The sequence below is a fragment of the Lytechinus variegatus genome, chromosome 16 (genome assembly GCF_018143015.1).
Source record: "Lytechinus variegatus isolate NC3 chromosome 16, Lvar_3.0, whole genome shotgun sequence".
Classification (NCBI taxonomy): domain Eukaryota; kingdom Metazoa; phylum Echinodermata; class Echinoidea; order Temnopleuroida; family Toxopneustidae; genus Lytechinus; species Lytechinus variegatus.
In genome coordinates, this window is record NC_054755.1 from 13,957,820 (window position 1) to 13,964,038 (window position 6,219).

Genomic DNA, 6,219 nt, shown 5'->3' on the forward strand with positions numbered 1-6,219 from the left:
ACAGCTGGGAGGTCGTTGTTGAAAATGGATGAACCGGTAGAACAACATTTTCATCCTAAGTTTCGTAGCTGAATGAAAACTGTAAATATTTCATTTGTCCGGAGTCAAGAACGAAACTGCTACCCTATCATTAATTTCGACAAAGATTTCTTGGTTGCTCTTTGTCATGAGGGCATTTTACAATTAACTTTAAGGCATTCTTCTGCGCGGTGCGAAATTTTCTCATCTTTGTACAGGAACTATACAGTAAGTATAAAAAAAGCTTTCACTTTGAAATAATATATACACAACAAAAAAAGTAAGTCCCCCCCCCTAAACAAACATCAATAATTTCCGAACCAATGCGAGTTTTTGATATATTTTTACATGAGCGTGTGGGTAATTTTATAAGCTATCCTCTGAGTAAATTTTGTGGACGTATCTTACGTCATGCTTCAGTGAGCACCGTCAGAAGGCAAAAATGTCACTTTTCAAAAGTCACAAGCAAAATATCATGACTTTGATTCCATTTTATTGGAACTAATTCCACATTATCGTCATGAAAAATAGTCAGAAGGCTTGTAAAAGGTACTTTCTAAAAGACGATACAACTTTTTTAGCTAAACTTCACGGTTGAATAAACTCAAGTCCAAATTTGCTATAATTGGATTTTTACTCATTTCTTTCAATAAAAATGCTAGAATATGATGACAGTTATTTTGGGGAAGACTATCTCCAACAATATTCACCGTTTCACGGTTCAATGAGCATTTATTGGAAACAAAAAATGCGATTTTCAAATATCGTATGCAAGTATTGCTTCACTTTGGTAACTGAAAATGATCTTTTCTCAACTTTTTCGTTATGTTCATGACCAATTAACATGCTTCAATGATTCAAAGGTGTCAAGTTAAACATTTACGCTTGAATGAACATGTGGAATGTGATTAGCTCCTTTTTACGTTATTTGAAAAAATGCGATTTGTAACTATGGATATCTGTCACACAACTCCTTGCACAGTTCATTTGATTTGATTTTTATGAAAATCCCGATGTTTAATGCATCAGTGAGCACACAATATTCGAAAATTATGCAAATGAGAAGAATGTTCAAGGCCTTGGCCCCACTCTGTATCGTATCGAATGGTTATTTTGGTGTGCGCACCTCTTGGATAGTGTTACTTTGAAGCCACGTGCGAAGTTTCATGAAATAACTGTTGGCAGAAGTAACAAGAACCGTCCATGAAACAAACCCTCATATCATATTTGTTCAAATTTTGACTTCCTCTCTCATAGACTTGCGTACATTATGGGTGCTTTTGTTAAGCATACGTATTCAATATGGTGGAACTTTTTTTTCAAGGCTGTCTTTAGCAATGTCGTTTGGCAGTAATGTTTATCAACCTATGGGCAGAATTCTGTGCAAAACTGAAATCGATTTGTTTATTTATGGATGAGTGAGTGAGCACGCATCAAAGTGAGAAAATTGGTATTTTCAGTGCCACAGACTCATTTTAAAGGGTGATAAAGTGAATATTGGGGACAAATTTGGTTTAAAATGTGTCTTTAATTGCTGTTGTTTTTTATCATCCATCATTTCTATCACCAAACACTTTCCGAACTTTAATCATTTCATGGTTGAGCGAGCACATTCGAAAATTTAGAAATAAACACTCTTTATACTGCATAAATGTAATCTTTTCCTAACAATTTCTCAGGATCAGTTGAATGAATGGACAGATCAGTGGTGTATCCAGAATTTTAAATGGGGAGGGGCATATAATCGGCATGATCGGGGGAGCCATCAACATTTTCAAATTTTAACACGATCTAGCAAGTTGTAGAAGATACTACCCCCAAAACCCTATGATGATACGTCACAATACAGGGGTCACAGAGTTTTCAAAGTGGGGGGAGGGGGGCTGACCATGCCAAAAATCACAATCGTATTACATTTTTGTACTGTCTTGCTCATGGAAAAAAGTGGGGGCTGAAGCCCCCCAGCCCCCCCCCCCCGCTTCCGCGGCCCCTGCAATACATCGTGCTCACTCAACCATGAACATACGATGTCAAAATTTGGTCTGAAGTGGTTAAATGATGGATAATAAAACAGCATAACACCATAAAATTCACCTAAACAATTTTTGCCCAACTTTGTACTTGCACAATCTGAAAAACGACTCTTGTGACTTTCAAAAATGGTCATTTTTAATTCAATCTTTAATTACTCATGCATGACTCAACCGATCAATCTCATTTTTCCCCAGGAGTTGTTTAATGAGTGTATAAAACCACCCATGAAATATCATATCCTAAAACAATTCGGTTCAAAAGTTACAGCAATTTGATTTAGGGGGACTTACTTTTTTTGTTGTGTATATTTTGTAATATCCCGCAGGTTTTTGTCCACATTCCTTTATTATTATATGCATCTTTAAGCGAATGGGGATATGACTTGTGACAAATATTTCCACGTGGGCGAGCATTTTCTTACTTTTAACAAGTTCGTCAAAAAATGCGCAAGAAAGTGGAAACAAGTATGGATATAATGTAGACGCTAATCATTAATTTTAGCAAACAAGATTTATTTGAAGATATCTTGCACCTTTTTTACTTGTTTCCTTTCCCGAAAACATTGCCTCGAGCGACAATGCGCTACACCTTCCTCCCCACACATACAGACCATCGTGAGTATGTCTGCTTTACATGAAGCAGTGATAAAATGTAAAAAAAACCTTTAAATGGCAAAACTAATACAAAAAATGCTGCATATGTCTAAAATGAACACAATCATTTTTTTTAATGCTAGCCCTCTGATCCAGCTGGCACGAAAAAAAGGGTTATGCTTACTTAGGATCAAAATGTTAATTTGGGTAGCAGAGATGTTTCAAATTAGCTTAAATTAAAATGAAAAAAAAGTAACACGATGCAGCGTGAAAATTAGCATTTTTTCGTAAAGAGATCCCTACAAGGTTTACAAAAAATGGACAGAGCTGACTCAAGCGTTAACACTGTGTAAAATATTGTACTTTCATCTCCTAGTCGAGCCCCCAACCCGAAAAATGTAATGAGAAAAATATATCCCCAGGATGCAGTTGCGCAATGAGCCAAAGGAATGGGGGGGGAGATATGACATATCGAGCAAGTGAAGCTAGCGAGCAAAAATGTCGACATATTTTTTTTACAAAAGCCAATTTTGTGACAGAGTTAAATAAAATTTAATATAAAATATTCAGAAACATTTTTCTCTTATCTTTCCTTTTTTTTCTAGGTCGTGATTTTTTTTGGGGGGATGGGGGCAAGCGCCCCAAGCCCCCATCCCAAATGTCCGCTTTTTGGTACGTTGTATGGTCTAAATTCATCATAGTGATAGAAATGATCTCGCTATACTTTAAAAAAAGTTTGGATAAAGTTATTTCAACATAAAAGTCAGAGACTTCTAGTCGTGAGTTTACACAAAGCACCTGATGCTAATTCGGAGTATTTCGAGGCCATGCTTGATGTATTGATGAAGATCAAAAATTAAAATATTGAATCAATTGTATTATTATATGGACTTTGATTACAAATCAGATTTTCTGATACCAGTAATATTGAAAACCTATTCATCCTTCGTCAGCATACTGATGAACTTACAAAATGTATTGATCGAATTTCAAGTTCCATTCCAACGGAACATTCAAATTGCAAAAGTTTATCTTGGTAATCATTACCTACTTTCCAAAGTTTTTAATTTGTCAAAGAAACGAAAAGACCATCATATACAAAGTTTTCTTGATTACAAAAATGTTGACAGTCTGAAGTTCATCGAAAAGTTAAAAATTGTCTGTTTTCAAAAAATAAATACATTATGGAACCAACGGAAAAATACCTTTCTAGCAATATGTCAAGAATTTGCTCCCACACTGCAAAATGTCCGGAATCTATAATGTCCACACCAGAGAAGTATTGAAACAACCTCAGTTTGGAATTAAACCCATGCTGTTTCAATACAAATTGGTGTTGTATAAACACCTATTTGGTGTTAGACGAAGATGGTGTTCTTTAACACTTTTCTGGTGTGGATATATATAGATTCTGGGCTGGTGTTAAATCAACACCAGAGTTTTTGCAGGGCATTAGGGAAACTAGGGTAAAGAATCGGGTCAATCCCTGGATAATACCGGATATTGTCAAACTTATCTACAAGAGAGACTTCATGAAATGTGAATTTGATTTGTGTAAATGCTCATAAGTTTTAGAGAAATACCGTGAAACTTAGACCGCACTGCAAAAAGTCCGATGCTGATTTAACACCAGCCCGGAATCTATATACTGTATGTCCACACCAAAAGACACAAAAGAAGTATTGAAACAACGCTAGTTTGGAATAAAACCGATACCGTTTTAATACTAATCGATATTGTATAAGCACCTTTCTGGCGTTGTTCCGTTGTTTAATAGTCTTAACGCACCGTGTTAAGGCGAGTTACTGGAGGCAAGACACGTCTAGGGAGGGGTGGTCAGCACTTAAAAGTGGAATGTGACCATGATCAACGCGGGGGAGGCAAAAAATGCTACCCTGGAATAGCTTATGCGCGGGAATATCGCCTCATTCGTTCATGGTACAACGAGAGAAGCAGGTCATACTTTAATTCGTTCTTTACAGTTATTTATGAAATAAGTTTGGTTTATTCACCATAGCAGAAGTTTTTAGCCACATTGGAGCTTGGTTTATTCTGCACACAGCCACTGTGATAGCACAGAGTTCCATTTCATGTACAGAGAGCAGTCATATGAATTAAATCCGGACATATATTGCAGTGGCGTTTGTATCCCGATACACAAGGAGGTGAAAAATCCACAATTCGGGTAATTGATATCCTAAAATAATTTAGCAAGCATTAATAATAATGATAAGACAAGAATGATAACAATAGTACAAAACGAAGGAGAATCTACAGTAGCAGAAGTCCAGTGTTTCAAAATGATTCTAAACGATGAATTAAAGTATAAGCATAGGCCTATACTTCTATTACTACTACTACTACTACTACTACTACTACTACTCTTCTACTACTACTACTACTAATGATAATAATAATAATAATAACATTAGTAATCTTATATGTAATTAGGATAATAATGATAAGAAGAAGACTCATAGAAGAAGAAAGCCGGAGTTATATAAATAATTTACAACTACTACTACTACTATACTGTTCATAACAATGACGCTAATAATAATGATGATAATAATAACAATAGTAATGATAGTAAATGATAGTGATAAAAAAAAGTAATCATGATAATATTGACAACAAACTAAGTAATTCATAATCATATAACAATGATGCTAATGATAATAAAGTACTAAACTACCAATAATATTATCACCACTACAAAACAAAGTAAAAAACTACTTGTAGCAATTTATAATCAACAAAGTATTGTCCAGTTAGTTTCCCTTTAAACGGAACGTCCAGGCTGAAAATATTTTTATTTTAATAAATATAGTAATATTTACAGAGCAAAACGCTGAACATTTTCTCAAAATCAGATAACAAATAACGAAGTTCCTATAGTTTCAGTAATATAGCTGTTGTCGCGATAATGAGAACTGGTAACAGACGGACAGACAAACGGTTTACAAACTTAATTCACTGTGGTCACAATAGCAAGGATATTGAATATCGTATTGCCAAGAAAAATAATAAACTTACAAGCCATTTTCGGAAATAGAGATTTAAGTTGTAAGATAACTGAAGAACATCTTAATTGGGACCTTTCGCAATCATCACGGACGCTAGTATTAGGGTCCCCTAACACAAAAGTTAACGCTTAATCATACACTTGATTTTTAAGATTGATTGTGCATTACAGTCAATAGAATCAAACGTAGAAAACTGCTCTACGATCAATGCTAAGCTTTGTGTAACAGGGGGTTACATGCCCTACAGATCTGCTTTTCGTGTGCAAAATCCCTTTCCGCGACACCCGTACCGCATACATGCATGTATATTACGACTGATGGCTGGAGATATTCAAAATGCAGAACCTAAAATAGATTTATGACATGGAGAAGAAAGTGGTTTTTCAAACAAATCGAGAACATATTGAGTGAGAAAAAACTTAATGAATGAAGGCTTAAATATAGATCATTACAGTCCATCGAATCGATATTACATTTAATGTGGATTATTGGTGGATCACTGGCAATTGATTTCATGGATAAGATCAACCTCTCCAGCCGAACATTTC